Source organism: Montipora capricornis, chromosome 8, assembly GCF_036669925.1.
Source record: "Montipora capricornis isolate CH-2021 chromosome 8, ASM3666992v2, whole genome shotgun sequence".
NCBI lineage: Eukaryota > Metazoa > Cnidaria > Anthozoa > Scleractinia > Acroporidae > Montipora > Montipora capricornis.
The window spans coordinates 19,190,344-19,209,480 of record NC_090890.1 but is presented as its reverse complement, the minus strand read 5'-3'; the positions used below and the strand labels follow the sequence as shown (position 1 = coordinate 19,209,480).

General features: G+C 39.0%; 1 pseudogene; it reads right to left on the bottom strand.

Annotated features, from left to right (window-relative positions):
• Window positions 1–12,200: 12,200 nt before the first annotated feature.
• On the bottom strand, window positions 12,201–17,199 carry LOC138060345 (uncharacterized; annotated as a pseudogene).
• Window positions 17,200–19,137: the final 1,938 nt, after the last annotated feature.

The window sequence follows — 19,137 nt, the reverse complement described above, 5'->3', positions numbered from 1 at the left end:
ATGTCGCTGCTATCCTGTTTAAAGTAGAAGTTGCTGTAAAGCTAGGTCTTACCAAGACTTCCAGCACTAGTGAAGCATGCAAGTGGAACAAAACGTTCAGAGAAAAGGTTAGTTCGTTGCTTGTCATACAAAATGTTCTTGTAGGCACTAATAAGTGTGTGTATGGCAATTGCGTTAAGATAATTTATTTTCATTATGCTTAATTATCATCTTTTCCAATGTTTCAATCAGATAAATCCCAGATAAGTTGCTGAATTTACCGACCTTGTTAAGAGGAATAGGAAAGGAGATGTACCTTCAGTCTCTTACACCCCTTCACCACCCCTTCCTGAGCTGTCTGTGTTAAAAAGCCTAAAGGAAGTATGTCCAAGAGCAGCTTTCTTCAGTTTAATCCCCAAACTTGACCTCGAGGAGACTGACAGTGCAATGGAAGATGAAGATGAGAGAAACCTACCTCAGCAATTGACAGCTCTTTACTCAGATGAATATGCTACACTTTCTAAACGTCAGCTAAGGGAAAAATGCAGCCAGCTTGCTAAAGAATTGCAAGTAACTCCAGAGTAATGCAAAGAGTTGGAGAAAGTTACCAGGAATCAGTCAGTCTGCTCCCTATGGTTTGAGTATGGCAAAGGAAGAATCACAGCAAGCAAAGCACATAGTGTTCTAAAGAGGAAAGAGAGTACACCTCCTGACAACTTACTGAAATCAATTATGGGCTACAAAGCCTATGATCTCTGTAAAATTAAACCGATTCGATGGGGTATTGACAATCAGGCCCGACTGAGGTATATAGAAGAGAAAAAAACTAACTCATGATAATTTTGAATGCAGGTTGTCTGGCTTTCTAATAGATCTTGACAGGCCGTATTTGGGAGCATCAGCTGATAAAATTGCAACATGCAAATGCTGCCCCACAAGAGTTGTTGAAATAAAATGCCCTTTTAAACATAAAGGTGTACTACCAATGGAAGCAGCTGAAAGTGATCCTGATTTGTTTCGAGATAGCAAAGGTCACTTGAAAGATACACATGCATACTACACCCAAATAGAACTAGAGGCACATGTGAATAGGATGGAATTGGGAGACTTTTGTGTCTTCACCAACAAAGATTTGCACATTGTGGAGGGAATCCCTTTAAACAAGCATTTCATAGAACACTCCTTTACCAAACTGGACAGTTTCTTTTTAAATGTAATACTTCCAGAGATCCTTACAAGGAATATGGAAATTTCAGAAATGGGAGATGAAAGCAGTGAGCAAGATGAGGAGCATTTGTACTGTATCTGTAACCAGCCAGAATATGGAAAAATGATCGCTTGTGACAATCCAACATGTGATATTGTATGTTTTCACTATGCCTGGGTCCACATCTGCAGGAAACCAAAAGGAAAGTGGTATTGTCCACATTGTAAAAATGAGGAGTAGAAACTTGACCACTCTTCTTACACTCCTTCATGTACTAGTGATCAATTAATTGATCAATTAATATTCAGACTTGCATAGTCATCAGTAAATACTAGTTAATCAATGTTTGATAATTTGGTACCACCTTAAGGCAAAACAACATTTTAATAACTTTATTATCATTAGTGACACATTATTTTTAAGTATAAGAAATGCAAAGAAACAAAGGAAGTCATTGTTAAACAACCTTTATGTCAAAAGACAAGCTTGTCCTACACAACCTGTTTAATCAAAGTTATATACAGTGATTTTTTAAATAATTAGTCTGTCATGCAATGCTTACGGATGCTACAATATCAGAGCTATTCAATCCATTTTGTTAATAAAAGTTACAATGTATTGATGCACCAGGCATCAGAATACATGTACATTTATTTTGTTAACGAAGGTTGTAAATTAGAAACAGCAGTAGAGATCTTAACTATGTTGTCAATATGAGGAACAAGGGAAAGTGGTAATATTCCAGCAAGTATTTTAAAATTCTTGAGACGTTCCATCATTCTTTCAACATGAATTCGCACCCTTGCTAGTCTTCTAGACTCCTCTACATTTTTCATGCTTAATTGTTTGACTCCTTTTGTAAAACTAGGAATAGCAAGTGTGGCTCCCCTGGATGCCAATTCCTAGTCAATTAAGAAGCCCTTGTCAGCAAGAACTTGGTCTCCATACTCCAGGTTTTTAAGAAAACCAGATTTCTGTGTTATTAGTTAGTCAGATGCCCTTCCCCCAAAAGCATTAGAAATGAAAGATACAGCACCAGTGGGGGAGATCGCAACCAGTATCTTAACTGTATTGTGATGCTTATAGTTGGACCATGTTAAAGCTCTTGATGTCAAGTTTCGTGCTCGTTCACAGAAAACTTCAGTGCAGTCTATAACCACTCTACATTTTGTGAAGGAGGGTTTAAAAACGGAAGGTAATGTTCGAATAACTTCCTCTTTAGCTGGCCATCTAACTAAAAAAGACAGTTTTTGTGCCAGTGCAGGCAGGCCAGCATTTAGCAGTTTAGAAACAGCAGATGCATATATGTTAAAGCCAAATCATGGTTCAGTAAATTAAGTCTGATCTTCATCATTATCAAAAGAAACACATTGGCAGGTGAAAGTTTTTTTGAAACTGGCAACACCTATGAACAAAATGTAACCACTAAAGTAAATAATTCATAGGTGGGAAATCCAGTAGAAAATTTAGTTTTGAAAGATGTATCGCCTTGATTCAGAAACTTATCCCCAAATTGTATTCTTTCCAGTTCAGCTTTAAGGGTTCTGTTTTCTTCCTGGAGTCTTTGAAGTTCTTCATAAAGAGACTTCTTCTCTTTCTGTGCTAGGTGTTTGATGGTTAGATGAGATATTTTTGTTTCACTTTCTTCCTGGATTCTTTCAACCTCTCTATATATAGACTCATTTTTTTCTTTCAGTGCTTGGTATTTCTGGCTTAGATCACCAGGATCATGCATTTCAGTGTCTTCCTTTTCTAAAGAAAAGGACAACAGAAAACGTGAAGAGAATTAAAATCACAAAATCCACTCATAATAAAGAATCATCCCTCAGAAAATTTTTGAAATTATGCTACTGTAAATTTTGAAAGTTAAAAGAATTTTTGTGCATTAATCAGAGATGTAAACAATGCATTTTAACTTGATTGATTGATTGATTGATTCCATGCATTACGTATGAAGACAGATGCTCCGGTTCCTTCTTCACTGGATACTATATTTTTCTCATCCTTAGCTTGGGACCTACGAAGTCTGCTTCCGTGCTTTTTCTTCAAGGATAGTTTAAGAGCCAAGCTGTCGTCACCATAACCCATGGCCAAGTTTGGAATATAATCAGGATCATTTGGTTCATCACTAGTCCTCCCTGATGAAGACGAAGAGCACATTAAGCATTATCATGTACAATTCGATTTTTAAATTAAGTTATACGAGCGCGAATATTACTTCCTAAATTCGATGAACAGCTTGCAAATTCAAGACAGGACACAAAAGAGGAGAATTTATGGTAGAAACAATCACTCCGTATTACTATATGGCTTACACAGATATTAGCTTTGTACCTGACAAGAAGTGAACACTGCAGACTCTTGAGGACTCAGACGGCGCCCAATGCTTCTTGCGAACTGCATTGATCCAAGCTGTCCTTTTCGGTTCACTTTCAGGAGATCTAAAAAAATGTATTCCCGGTGCATTTGTGAACCGATTTGTACAATTTGTTACGCAGCAGCTCACCGGCATTCTTTCCATGAACCCTTTTCTTTGGCAGTGAATTTAGTAAGAAACATAAAGCGACATCGTCTTTTTGCCAACCACAGAAATAAACAATGCCACGTGGCCTAGGCGTGACGTCACGGGAAACATCGCTATGCTATACTTGAATTCTTCAAATAAGACGACCATTTGATCAAATGATTTCGTACTAAGTTAAAATAATTACTCAAATTTGCATATGCCAAGCAAAAGTTGAAACAAGGTAACCTCAAAAAAAAATAGGGTGAATGTTCCAAACAGCCTCACTTTATTTTAAACAGCAAATTGTAATTTACTCTCACTAATGTACTTTAACTTACAAAAATCTAAAAGCAAACTTTAATTAATGGTTAATCTGGCATGCCACTGGCTTCCTGTTTTTCGTTGCAGGTACTTGTCAGTTGCTATTATACATGTACACGTCTTGCACTGGTCTTCCTTAAAAGTCAGTGGAGTGGGAAAGAATTTAAAAGTACACTCTTACCCGTGCTATGTGGTAGGCTCCACAAATCTGAAATTGAAGATTGCTTGCTCGAGGCATTACATTCTATATAAATCAAGGATCAATACTGCTTATTATTGGGGGAAAGGAATCTTCAGTTTTAATTACTGTCAAATGCATGGATGTTTGAGTTGATTGTGAAGAACATCCATATTGTGAATTATCGCAACAGATTATTGATCGTTGATCTTTGAGGAAAGGAATGGCAGGCTGTGTGCATACTTGGTCAAACAGAGCTTGGTGTACTTGCACATTTTTATGGGAGGGTTAGGGTTTTTTGGGAGGCAGCGTGGTCGAGTGGTTAGGACGTAGGGTTTGCATGCGGCTGCTCCGGGTTCAAATCCCGTTCTAACCTCTGGTTAGGATTTGTTTCCGGTTGTCCCGGATTCAACTCTACCACGCTTTGTAAATAGCCAACTGGTTGCCTCCTGCCAGTTGGGGTTCTTAATAACGTTTCTGTTTACTTTGAATTGTTTCTTTCACATTGTTAAAAGTGGGGTGCCTGTAAACTAGCTTGATAGCTAAGTGCACTTCCACTATAAACAAAGCAATTATTTTATTTATTTATTTTTTTTATGGGACATGCTTTTTCCACGCATGGAGAGATCAGTGAAGCACCGAGGTCATTATTTGTCTTGACTCAAAACTGCAAACGACTCAACTCACAAGTTGCAAAACTCAAGTCTTGAGTCGAGTTTTGCGAGTCCCAAGTGACTGTCAACTTGTTCCTTGAGCGGTACTGTAACATCATCATTGTACAGCCATCCAATAGGCTTTTTTTATTATATTAAAATTCAGCTTGAAAGAGACTTTGTGAGGACAAAGACAAAGAAAGTGGATGATTTGCAAATATTTTTCACATTCATTCCAATGTGTTTCTGTTGTTTTTGTCCTCACTGCATCACTATCAGGTGAATATTTCATATTTCGTCATATTAAGTCAAGTTTGAAGAGATGTCTTTATTGATGGTGACTGGGGCATACTCGGAAATAGACCCAAGTGTTCCTTTGCAGGAATCAGGCCTATGACTTTCCAATTACGAGTTTGATACTCTATCACTGAGCTATAGGAGATGCGTGGAAGCTAGGACATTAAACTAGTTCAGGTGGAACTCAGCATTTATATGAGTATCCATGAGTCGTCATCCTTTCATTCACAGGGTTTAGCACATGCAGTGTTTTCATCAGGCTGCGCCCTTGCGATATTCCCACAAGAAAAACAGAAATGGCGCATTAAAAGCCATGCAAATGGGCCCACATGGGTGCACAAGGATGCTATGAGCAAAACAGACTTTTAGGAGTAAGTTAGCAGTTTTGTAATGGTCAAGCGAATACTCCAGCTCTTTGCTTCTTCAACTCAATGAAAACAGTTCATCAAACTATTCAACGCCTTTAATTTTATTGACTTTTGCCTTCGTCAGTCACATGAGAATAGCATAGCTTCAACGTCTTGACTGCCACATTGGATCAGTTAAGTACTTTGTGTAACAGATAATTTAGAGTGGAAATTAGATTCTTCCAAGGATTTAAAAAATTGTAGAAGATCATTGATAAGAAGCAAAGATCAAAAAGCTGTTTTATTGAGGAAAGACCGTGTTTTTCAGAGTGAATGTCAGTCGAAATATGCATGGCTTGCCTACAATGCCTACGAGAAGATCATGACCTGTTTCATCTGTCTTGAGGCAAACAAATCAAATGCATTTACAATATTGTCGAAGACCCACCATTGCAAGAGTACCAATTTGAACATGCCTTGATGAAATGGACAGAGAAATCATGAAGGACTTTTTCCACCCTTGTCATGAAGCGCAAGTATTAAACTTTGTCTCACTTGAGCTCCTGCAGCGCCCCTATTTTTCAGGAAAGGGGCCCCTGGGACTCCCTAAGACAAAATCCTGGGGAGAACACTCCATGTAACATTTCTTTCAGTATGATTGCAAATATGTTCCATTTTGACAAATTAGATTCTCACATTTTGGTGAGATAATTCTGTCATTAAAGTTATAATAATCATCCTCATAAGACATAAGCTCAGAACATAAAAGTCATCAAACTACTCAATATACTAAGTGGTAAAACGAATATCTGAACACAATCTTAATATTGTTCTATTCAGAGGAGACTTTAAAGGTCCTAGCAATACTGAGTGTTCATGCTATCACTACCTTTTGAATCCTTCCAAATCCTTCATTATCATTCTGATCTCCTTTGTTATCTAAGACAAGCTGTCACTGCGTATCTTTATGGTGCATGTTTTTGACATTGTTCTCTGAAGAGGAGATTCCACTCGTGGTAAGCATCAGATGGGTCCTCGAAGACTTCACAGACCTGAAAAGGTGCCCAAGCGATGTCAGTTTGGAATTCTCTTTCATCACTCTTGTTATAACACTCATTTCTTACTGTGAACCTTGTATAGTCTCAAACCTGGAAACATCTATGAACTGTCGATGAACATTGAAATGCCCAAACCATGTCTTGCAAACTCAAGTGCTGTGTCATTTTTCTTAAATTTTTAATTTCCTCTGGATATAAGTTCGAAATACCTAAGACAAGCACCCAGAAATTTGTGTCATCAAAAAACTGTAAAGAAGATGTCCTTAAATTAGCAACCAGCACAAACAGGTAAAATGTAAACTTATGCCTGGCGTGCCGTACATAAGCTGAATAACATCTGGCACTCAAATATGTCGGACGCCCTAAAAAGGAGGATCTTCGTGGCCTCGGACAAGTCTATCCTCACTTACGGATGCGAGGCCTGGACATTAACGGTTCGGGATGAGTCAAGACTTGACGGTTGCTGCACGCATGCTTAGGCAAGTGCTCAACGTCACCTGGCAAGACCAGATTCCCAATGAGGTGCTTTACGAAGGCCTTCCACTGCTTTCAACAAAGATTCGAAACGAGACGACTGTGGCTAGCGGGACACTGCATCTGTCACGATGATGTTGTGGCGCACAGTCTGGTCCTCTGGTAACCCCAACAGGGCGGAGCTTCTCGGGGCGGACAGCGGAGCACCTTCATCGACACCTTGAAGTGTGACACTGGCCTGCAGTCAACAAGCGAGATTCAAACACTCATGCTGGATAGGTCGTTGTGGCAAGCCACCATTTGTGGTTCCCGAGGAGACTCTACTTGATGATGATGATGATGAAACTTAATACTGGTTCAAACTAAATGTCTGCAACAACAGTACAGTACTTTGTGTGTTCAAATCAATTTACATATATTTGCTTTGGCTCACTTGCTTCCAAAATGGAAACCAGTCACATTACTGTGCATTGCTAAGTTCAGGCATCTATTTCCATGTCTTACATCGAAATAGTTGCTCAACTGGGCAGACATCTATTATGAGGTGGTATTTGGTAAGCTGCCAGATGCTTTTACAGGTCTTTCTCTTCCAAACTGACACGTTTTGATGCTCCACCCACCATTAGCCAGAGGGCGCTTTGCTGTGGTTCTGTGGTGTGTAAAAAGTTCTTTCTCCATTAAGTTTGCAAATTCTGTTGAGATGACCTGAGGGCCATCATGTGATCTTAGGCTCTCCAGTAGGCCATATCTTGGAAATGTTTCTTAAGAGGCTTTAGATGATCTTTGGTGTGGTTGTGGATCTATGGACATCAACTTCATAGTACCCAGAGTAGCAGTCTACTATCCCATTAAGTTCAGTCGGTAGGTGTGTTGACCTTAGATTGTCAGGTGGGTTGGGACAGCCAGTCAGCTGGCACCCATAACAGACCTTGCAATGCTTTTCTGCATCCCTTTCATCCTTTTATCCTTTTCCATTCCTGGTGAGCAGACCTTACTGCATTATTTCTCATAATACTCTGGGTCTAAGCTTCTTTGGGATGACAGTTCTTGTCCCTTTCAGCATCTGTTGTCCAATGCAGAGCTCCCCGCCACACAGAAAGGTATTTTGTGTAGCCCACTTGCTCCCATGGTCTTCCATTAATACATTCTCTAACAGCACCGAGTATTTGATCAAAGCAAATGCTTCCTCTACTTGTTGAGTCATCATGACACCAGGGTCGTGGTCTCTTCTACAATTCGTACAAATTCCACTGGTTGTGTGCAACTTCTGGTTTCATTGTTGACTTCTATTTATTTATTTATTTATTTATTTATTGCATATATGGATTAAAGAATAGAAAAAAGAAAGAAGATTACAATAAACGTATGGGTCAAAGGATAATCTGCAAAGGCATCCTAGACGTGTATCCTACAGTTTATATAAAACCAGATCACCTAGAAAATAACTTATAAAGCAAATGTATAAGATACAAAAAATGTAGCAAGGACATCATTATGAACCTTAATGCTAATATCAAGACTCCATAAAAAATCTCGTAGCTGTTGCCTTAAATTCACATTTGTAGAACTACGAATATCCATTGGCAGTTGGTTCCAAGTATCAGATATTCTGTGAAAGAAACTATATTTCAAGGCATTCGTTCAAGCATACTTCTTTCTTAAACCTATGTTTTCCCTATATCTAAAGGATTAATTTTACAATTAAGTGCAAATAACAAGTAACGATTGACAACGTCAACATTCAGCAGATTATCATCAACTGCAGATCTGGAGTAAATTAATCATAAAAACCTCTTAAACAACTCCACCTTGGAAATGAAGCCTTTGGACCTTGTGTCTTCATTACTTACAGTCTCAAGAGTTCTTTTGGTTGTGGACTTCATAGGGTGGAAGGACCAGAATATCTTAGGATTATCCTGAAAGTTTTCAGATAGAGACTGAGAATATTGCTAATAACTTGAATTAATAAGCTTCTTTGTCCTCTTTCTAAGCTCCTTGAATTTTAAATGTAAATCCTTTGATCTAGTAATTCTCAAGTGTCTCCAATGTTTTTTCTTTTTACTAATTAAATTCATAATTGTATTGCTAATCCATGGAGGCCTGGAGTGTTGTTTGTGGCATGCGTTGATCGATGGCAGAGAACACAATATTTTGGAACGTTTCAAGCCTTGAATTAATGGAGGAATCTGACTTTAAAGTCTCATTCAGACCCACAAAATCAGCCCTTTTATAACAATAAACTTTCCATTGACCATCGTGACGCCTTGTTCTCTTTGCATGTAACTTGATGAGAGCGTGGTGATCCAAAGCAAGGGCATATGGTCGTTTTGCTACAAAACCATGAGAACCAGGATTACGTACGTCGCCAATCACATGAAGGCTCTTCTGAGTAAGAAAAAAAGTCGTCCAACATATTACAGAACTCCACAGTTTCAGAATGTAACAGCAAAGGGCAGCCATGGTTCCAATCCATGTTGGGAAAATTGAAATCCAGTTACAACTAGGCTTGTTAAACCAGAACAGAACGAAGTGAAGGAGAAAAACATGCCTCCTTTGTCAGTTGTTAGCATTTTCATCATTGATAATCAACACAAAAAGTGCTTAAGTGGTAATAATGCTGGTAGTAATAAGCAACACTTGGTTCAAGAAAGAAAAATTCATCTCACTGCATCTAATTTTGGAAAAGTGCATAATGTCTTAAAAGTCTCATCCATTCATCATGGTAAACAGAGTGACAATGTAGTAAGATTTTTCTGTGTAAGGCAGATGCAAAAACAGTTGCATCAGAATTGTGTTGTTTATGACTGTGGTCTTGTGATGGATCCCTCCCACCCCTATCTTGGTACTAGCCTAAATGGGGATCTAACCTCTGCCTATCCACTTGGGTTGATTGAGCTGACTGGGCTGATATCTTGAGAAACTCATACATTTTCTGGAGTTGCGATACTTCTTTATCCAGAATGCTTTTCGCCCAGCCACGGGAAACCAAAGAAGAGTCTAGTGATGGCGAGTAGAGGCCACCAAGAGGTGTCTCAAAGGCGGTAGATTGCTCTGATACCTTTGCAGCTGGTGCTGGCATGCTCTGTGCCAGCAGTGGTGATTTAACAGCTGCACCTGCAGCAGATAGTGAGCCAACTTCAGCTTGCTGTGTTTAGAATAAAACAACGGGTATCTTATGTAGATTTTACTAAATGCCACTGTAAAATTAGACTATTTTATCAGGTATAACAACAAAAGGAGATGGACATAAGGGGAGGTCACCAGTGGAATCCAACTTTGTAGCTTTTGCTTTCATTTTGAATAACAAAGGCTGATTCTATACCGGTCCTAGATTAGAGCTTGTTGTGTACACATTACTATTTTATGCCATTAGCTGCCTTTTTTGTTTTCCACTTCTGCTAGTTATTGCTGAATAGTCATCTCTGTTTCAAGAATTTCTGGTTTGTACTTTGTCGTTCACGAGCAAGCACAAAATACTCATTCTCGCTCCCAGATCCCCTCAATGATGCAGACAAAAGACGTAACATTTTAGTCTGATTTACTTTATGTTTTCGGGTAACCATTAGTCGGAGAACTAGTTAGAATCGTTTTGACTGCTGCAACCAGATCCTCCAACATGAAGTGTCCCTATGAAGTCTAAGCCTTTGCTACCTATTTCGTTATTCCAGTGTCAATATTTTTTTTACTGTATTGGGCTACCTGTTGTTTGGTAAATCAGAATCGCATCTCTGTATGAACTGGTTGGGGGTCAGGGACTGGGCTGAATGTATTGACCAATCAACATTGTAAAAACACACTATCCTCCCAGCATACAGCATCTCCAACCCCCCCCCCCCCTCTCCATTTTCCAAGTAAAGAGAACCATGAGAGAGAAAATGAGCCTTATTTTAATCATCATTCCTTCCTTTTTCGTACTGCTACTGACAACGTTCATAAAACACATCCTAACAGAAACCTCTTCAACTTTTTGTTCAGGGGCCCCTCGTTTGATCTTGCTGAGACGCTTACGGCAGCAGGAGCAGACACCTGTAAATATGCGTGCATGAATAGTGAGGTTTGATACTTTAAGTTTTTTTTTTAATCATTAAGAAGCTCACCTGATCCAACGGAAATAAATAAGCCAGTATTGTTCAGGACCGTTTTGAGCATAGTTTACTAAGCCGCTTCTTTGCTGGTGGCCGGACAGGAGAGATGGGATGGCACAATGCGTTGAGCTGCATTTCCAGCCAATACCAAGTGTCTCCCAATTGTCTCCCATTGGCGAGGACATATCTTGAGTTGATTCATGTTTTTCGGGTGTGGAAAGAGATGTGCTCTTGCGATTATTATGCCGACTTCATTCAGAACATCTGTGAAGGAAAATGTAGATTTGTGCTAATCAATATCACGTGTGCAGTTGAGCAGTGACATGAGTTGGACTGACTTTGCTTTATCTTTGCTGCTGAAACCACATTGCCCAACAGCAATCTCTTGAAACGAACATGTTTCACTGTTTATAGTGCAAAAACATGATTTGTGCGCATCTAAAATAAGATTTACTCTCTTCCCTGAGTGTGGGAACGGATCCATTTGTTTGGTTGATGTCCTAGTGCAACCTGAAATAACTCTGGTGGACTAACAACATACAATTCATAAAGTTTGATGAAGCAACACAATAATGCAGATGCTGGTACGCATTTTGCTGATATATGCAAATGAACCGTTCACGAGTATTATCCTGTATTTCCTTAATACCTCTCAATAGGCTAAATATGAGCTTAGGTTATGTTTTCGACAGTGGCTGCCCTTCTCTTAACACCAGGTACACCCTGCGAGGATTGCAGAGCATCCAGCATTTGACTTGCTGTTTCCACATCATGACCTTCATTCAGATGAACTCTAATGTGGGCCTTGATTGTCAATAGGACAGCTGGTTATACAAGAAAATTAATTTGCTATACCTCAAGTGTTTTGGTTTCCCTTGCACTTATTTTTAGACAGAGACAATCGTTAAAGGGTTACTCTACCCCTCCAAACAATTTTTGCTCAAAAGGTAGTGTTAACACCATAAATACGGAAAAACTATAAAATTTATGAAAACAAAAAGTAGAAAAGTCTGAAAATCGCTGAGAAACAGCAAAAATATTCCTTATTGGAGGACCAGAAGTGAAAACGACATTTCTGAAAACATGTGATTGATGACGTAGAAAGAAGAACCCTTTCTCGAGTGTCTTGTTTACTTCACTTTAAAAAATGTGCAATGGAGTCTGAGGATTCGCGAAATTGTTCTTCTTCTGATAATAGTAGTGATTAAAGTGCCGAAGGACCTTCATTTATTGATTGTGAAGGAGCACAGCCATACTTATTTGAGCCGTACGACAGTGATGCAAGCTCGGGTACAGGTCTTCAAATGATTCTGAACAACGACAATACGAACGACTACAAAATACAGACTGGTGAGCGATCAATTTCAATTTGCAATGTGTAGCAAATGCTGTTGTATTCCAAACTTAGGACGGTGTAATTGTTGATTGTGTCAATAAACCAAAACCAGAAATAAAGCTTTCTTGTGACAGAGAAATGGTATTTGTCCCATTTTAAAATACATTTTTAGATGACGCGATGGGAGCAGTCCGAACCAATTGAGACCGATTAACAGAATTACTCAAGTGAAAGTTTATTTCGCACTATATGAGAAAGTTTGCTTTGACTAATTGTATCTATACCTTAGGTGTACTTGTGGAAATTGCCAACGTCTTCAACGTGTAGAAGAGTGCATCTGTTGCTCCGAAATTGGCTGTATGGTCGCCAAAAACAACAAAGCAGTCGAACACGAAGGGCTGACCGAGCCGCTTGTTTGCATTATGCAACACCCAGGTTTTAATTCTGTCTGCTTGAACCACTGGGTACTGCAGACGGCTTGGTACCAGTACAAACAGCAGTACCATAACTCTTATAACGGCCCAGAACATAAGCAAAACCTTCACATAGCTTACAGGCAGCTGGCAAGGTGGTGCTGGGGGATTTTGAAACGTGAGGTTAGAGTTGTCCTTCCATCTTGTGCTGTTTGCTGTATTCGAGCACACTTCCCTCCTCCAGGCATTGAAGAAGACTTTTCTTTTTAAGGATTTCGCTTTGCAGACAAGTAAAACATGAAAAAAAAACCTCATTTAAGCATTTTTTTTTAAATGTTAAATGTACAGCATTCACAATCTGGTATTCAAACATTCGTAACAATTGTCAAGTTGTTACCTCGTGCTTTTACACGCCTGGGTTAATTCCTAAATGAAATATATAAAATGATTAAATCTACTTTGTGTTTGCACCGGTTTACTAAGTGTAAAAGTGCCAGATGTTCCACGCAGATAGCAAGTCAATCAGACAATCGGCGAGAATTGTATCACTTTAAATCGTGATTTCATTGTGCTGACAGCAGTATTCTTGTCAGGGCGAATGAACGTGGAGCAGCAGATCTTGCCAAAACACTGCTCTCCTGTCCCTGGAGAATCCTCATGACCATTTCCTTGAGATGGGCAACATATTCTGTGCAAAAGGATAATGAAGCAATGTAACAACAGATGTGTTACAGATACATGTATACAGTATAAGACAAGTGGAATAAGCTCAGGGGTCATAATTGTCTTCAGGGCAAGTCCATTTAGTCTATAATCGTTTTGTAGAGAGAAATTAAACTTACTGTAGGTGCATTTGACTAAAACCTTTTTGACCATGTGTTCTCCTTGTACTTTGGAAAGGCAATGTTCACTCGTTCAGAACCATCTTTTAGTGTGGCGTTTTCTCGATTGCTGTTCTCATTAAAGTGCAGGATTGCTATCTGCAACCTAACTCAGTTAATTCTTCAATTAGGTCAATGCATACGTTATTGCTATGGTTGTCTTTCATGGCCTTGTATTGTAAATTACAAAGGTATTATCATTCAGTTTGTATTTACGTAACGTTGGTACAGCTCGTTCAAAGGTCTTGTGTATACAAATCTTTGAGCATTGCAGGATCTCTTTACTTGTCTATTGACGCCTAATGCTAACTGTATTGTTCTATTGTGTACCATCTGCTTGTCATCCCGTGATAGGAAAATGCAAGACGTTTTGGAGCAAAATGATTTTGCACGAAATGGAATGCCTCCAGAGATGAGGTGGCGTGTTGTCCTGACGTCCTTTATAAGAGAAATCTTCGTCAGAAGTTCGGTCAGTTTCTCAAAAGGTGGTGTGCCTGCAAAATAAAAGAAATTCAACTGCATTTACTCACTCAAGACAGATAATTGATACTGCAGTGTAATATTTATACGTACCTGGCTTAAGCCACTTTTTTTTTCTTTCCCAGCCGTGCAACCTGCCATGAAGACAGTTTGGGAACAGTGGATTTTTGTGTCCTGTAAGTTTGTTCATTATGTGGTTGGTGATAGACAACCACTTTGCTTCCTTTAGGTCAGGGTCATCATCCTCACAAGATGCAGCACACCAATACATGTGGTTAATGACACTCTTCTTCCACTTTTGAAGAACAGGGCAGTCTTTCTTCTAGGCAAGGGCATCAATCTTTTTTTTATACCTGGAATAATAATTACGACATGCAGTGTGATTATTGAAGTCACTTGTTAATGCTTCCTTCACATCAACATGCACGTGTACATGCATATAGAGCTGTACATAAACATGCCAGCCATCCAACCGGTGCTTCACTGCAGGCCATCTCTCTCCTTTCGGATCTGTACATGCCTGTCAGTTACCAGAGTGTTTACAGACTGCCCCTCATCCATTAGGTGTTTGATACATCGTTCGAGTCCCTCCTTTTTCATGGCTGCTGAATTTTTCACCTCGTTACTCTGTTGAGTGCAGAACGAGAAAAATGTGTCCTAGCTCACATTACAATTAGGATCGGCATAAAATTGTGAATTTGAATTACTAGGCGAGAGTAGCTGATATTGTTCTGCACTAGTAAAGTTCATTATTTACAAACCTGCACCAATTGGGAATCTACGATTTTGGTCTGCTTGAGATCCATGAGGGAGCAAGACCCATACTTAGCTGAATGGCCAGGGCTGTCACAGCGACCATCTTCGCCGACTAATAACTCTCTCCCTTCGGATTTTATTTCATTTAGCAGGGTAGCTTGCGGCTGCCTGTATGTTCTCTCCACTGTGGGATGTAGATATGATCTCTGGTGGTGCATAAATGTTGAGTAGGCAATGGTAGGAACTCTCATATGCTGCATAATTGTTACGAATTTCGTTGGGTTCCTGCCGCCAAAGAGAATTGCAGAGGACATCACGATGTTCCCCACAGGGATATCTCCAACTGAGGGTTGTGAATCCCAAAATTTCCTGAGTGCAAGACAAGCATTTTTGTTCCAGTGTTATCTTCGTTGCAGCTCGTGTTGAACTGAATTGCAGACAGGGCAAAATTGAAATAAAGAAAGAAGTGATGATTCTGCAACCAAAAACAGGTTTTGTTGATGAGCAGGGGCATTCTTAGGAGATTTCCTATAAAACGAAAAACAAGACCGTTAGGAGGTTTTTTTTAGCAATCATGTCTCTCTTTCACAAATGTGTTTTTGTCAAACTCACTCGTATTTTAGATCGTCAAAGTCGTCAAAAGCGGGATCCTCTTCCACTTCATCATCTCGGTCAGGGACGTACGATGGATCGTCATTGGTTTCCATCTCTTCCTCTGGATCTGATTCCTGGTCCTCGCTTTGGCAGGGAGTGGAAGTGGTGAAAAACTCTCTCTGTAGACTACACTGAATGCCTTGAGTCCTTTTTCCAATGGCGGTTTGACTACATGTACGAATAAGACAAAGAAAACTATTATTTCAATCGATATTCATTCTTGACCATTCGTCTCAGGCGAAACTTCCCTTTGCTTCTATGTTTGCTCCGAAATTGTACAGACACGTTTTCCTTTGAGGACTGGATCTGTGTAGAGGCCTCCTTTACTTTGGGTTCACTCTTTTCCTCAGTTGCTTCTGCATCTTCTTTCTGTTTCCTGGAAGTCGAACTTTCCTTTCCTACACTTTCGATGATCTTTTAAAATATATCAAAAGCAACAAACAAGTAAGTGCGTATAACTAGTATTTTCAGTTATGATATCGCCTGTACCATAAAAGTGTTTCTAAGCTTACCTGTGCAGCTTCTCGTTTTCTGTATGCCCCTCGAGGTGGATTGCTTTCTACCTCTGAAGTATCAAATGTGTCGTTGTCGCTGTCACCATCTCGTCTTGATTTTTTAGTTTGAGGAGGACCAATTTTAAAAATTGTTGGAACGGCATCGACTTTAATTGAATTCTTCATCTTCAAACCTAAAGACTTACCGATAACAGTTTGTGCCTCAAAGCAATCTTCAGTGAAATGAGCACTGCAAAGTCTACTTGAATTCGTATCAGAATAAAAGTCAGACCGTGTGTTTTTGGCAGCATTCGTCCACAGTCTTGCAAAGTGGGGGTCTTCTGGCCATTGATGGAGACTCGCTCCCGTTTTTACGGGTGTTAGAACATCCACCAGCTATACAGTGATGCGGCATAGATGTCGTCACAAAAAAGCAAAGAGAAAATTTCGAATCAGGGTATTGGGAAAGCGCAATGACCCCTATATATGAAGCAATCTTAAGAGAATTTACCAGAAGAGGTTTGCGAGGTTCTCCTTTCTATGTCATTTCCGCTTTTTGGCCATAGTGCTTCATTTCAAATCTCGGGCGAGATGCTTTGTTAATTTATGGGGAAGAAAGAAAGAATCAAACTCTTTTGATGGTTAATATGTTTCAAGTAGGCATTAAGCCTACTTTTTGTACTCTGGAATAGAGTATCCCTTTAATTGCCTGGTCATGCAATAGGAGGTACTGTACTTTGGTTTGTTCACTCCCCGTCGCTGTTCAGCAAATACACTGCTTGCTACAAAAGATCCAAATTGCACTAGAGTGTTTTCCGGCCTGGCCAAGTTTATCTCGGCTCTTTTATTTATGAATGCTAGGGTGAGAATGATTTCTTGATGTCATTCAGTGATTTCACAGTCACAGGAAAACAGACCTATATTCACATCTGCTCGCAGTCGCCATTCTCCAAGCTACAAGATCTCAAGAGCAGAAATTACACATTGAACGGCCTCTCCTTTTGACGAGAAGTTTAATTTCATTAAAACAGAATCATATTTAAAGAATCTTGTCAGTTTTTGCCTTCAAATAAGCTTAGATTAATGGGTAAAACTAGCGTGACTTGAACCTAAGAGTCAATCAGCAGTTGGCAGGGGCAAAATAACCTCAAAATAATCAATCTAGTTTTGGAGCGTTCGCAAAAAACTCACACTAATTTTCAGAAAATGTTCAAATACTATTTCTCCCCCATGTAGAAAATTTGATTTTGATTTTAGTGGTAAATTGTTGCATTTATAAGTATTATGCAAATTATGTATCAGAATTTTGCTCGTTCGCTGATATTTTGCTCGTAAAATTTAACAATGATAATAATAATAATAATAATAATAATAACAATAATAATAATAATAATGTGTCTATTATTCAAAAGATAAAATTACATATCTTATGTTACATTAAAATATGATAATAATAGTGGGCTATTTACATCAGTGTGCCTCTAAATAACAATATATACAGTACTGTGCCAAAGTAACAATAGTGAATTTCGTCGAATTTCGTGCTTTGTTCTCAACGAAATTTCGCCAAAATTTTGTCGAACTTTTGCTTTGGAGACATGCGAAATTTCCTGTAGGTTGAGCGAAATTTCGAAAGGTCTAATGAAATTTCACCGAAATTTTGCTCCGGAGAAGTGCGAAATTTCGTTTTGCTTTGGCGAAATTTCGGAAAGTCTAACGAAATTTCGCCGAATCTTCGCTCTGGAGGTGTGCGAAATTTCGAAAGGAGAGACGAAAATCTCGTTCAAAATGCGTACGAAATTTCGAAAGGTGAGACAAATCTTTTTTCAAAATGTGTAAGAAATTTCGTTTTGCCAGAGAGAGCTACAGTAAGTTTCGACGTTGGTAGTGTGATGGTTGCCCTGATCTTGGCCTACAGATGTAGGTCTTGAACATAAATACGCATGTATCATATCATATTTCGCAGTTTTCGAATTGTCGTTAACTGTGAATAGTTCGTAGTTATGAGAACATGGAACGACCTGCAACCACCTCAAAAGATTCAACAACCACTCACAAACAATCGAATGCCTCTTTAAACAAGCGAGATGACAATACATCACGCATATGAAATACGTGACCTGAATAAAACCTCCAGCTCCCCCTAGAATCTTATTGTCAACCACGAGAAACATCGGCGTAAAATAATAATGTTGTCGAGGTGGTTGTTCAATTTTTTGAGGTGGTTGTAAGTCATTCCATGTTTTAGTAACTACAGCGAACAGTTTATTTTGGTAATATTGTCTGAACACAAAAGATCGCAGTTTTTTTTTTTTCAACGAGTCCTATTGTTTGAGCGAGAATGATATTTCGCTGCAATCTGCGTAAGTTCGAGCGAAATTTCGCGGCACTCCGGAGATATTATTTTTTCCACAAGGTCTTCGGAAGGCTTTGGAAATACACATCTCGCAAGTGACTTGCGGACGCGTTCGAAACAAAAGAATTTTTCTTTGAAGTAAAAAATAACTAAACGTGAGCAGCGCGCCATAGAAACTTTGATAAACAATTATATGGCTAAAGAAAGAGCATTTTACTGTTTGAATGAACAATTTGTGTCAAATATAACCGGATATATGATTTTTTCCGCAAGGTCTTCGGAACGCTTTGGAAATAAACATCTCGCAAGTGACTTGCCGACGCGTGCGAAACAAAGAATTTTTCCTTGAAGTAGAAAATAACTAAACGTGAGCAGCGCGCCATAGAAACTTTGATAAAAAATTATATGGCTAAAGAAAGAGCATTTTACTGTTTGAATGAACAATTTGTGTTAAATATAACCGGAGATATGATTTTTTTCCACAAGGTCTTCGGAACGCTTTGGAAATTAATTAATTGTCAAATTGAAGTGTGGTTCACTAATAAAAATTTGTTATCTGTAAATGCGAGACCAAACTGCAGGAAAAATAAACAATTAATACTCAGCAATGACACCCGCTTATTTTACAATAATTCCTTTTTATTAAAATCGCGGGAAAAGGA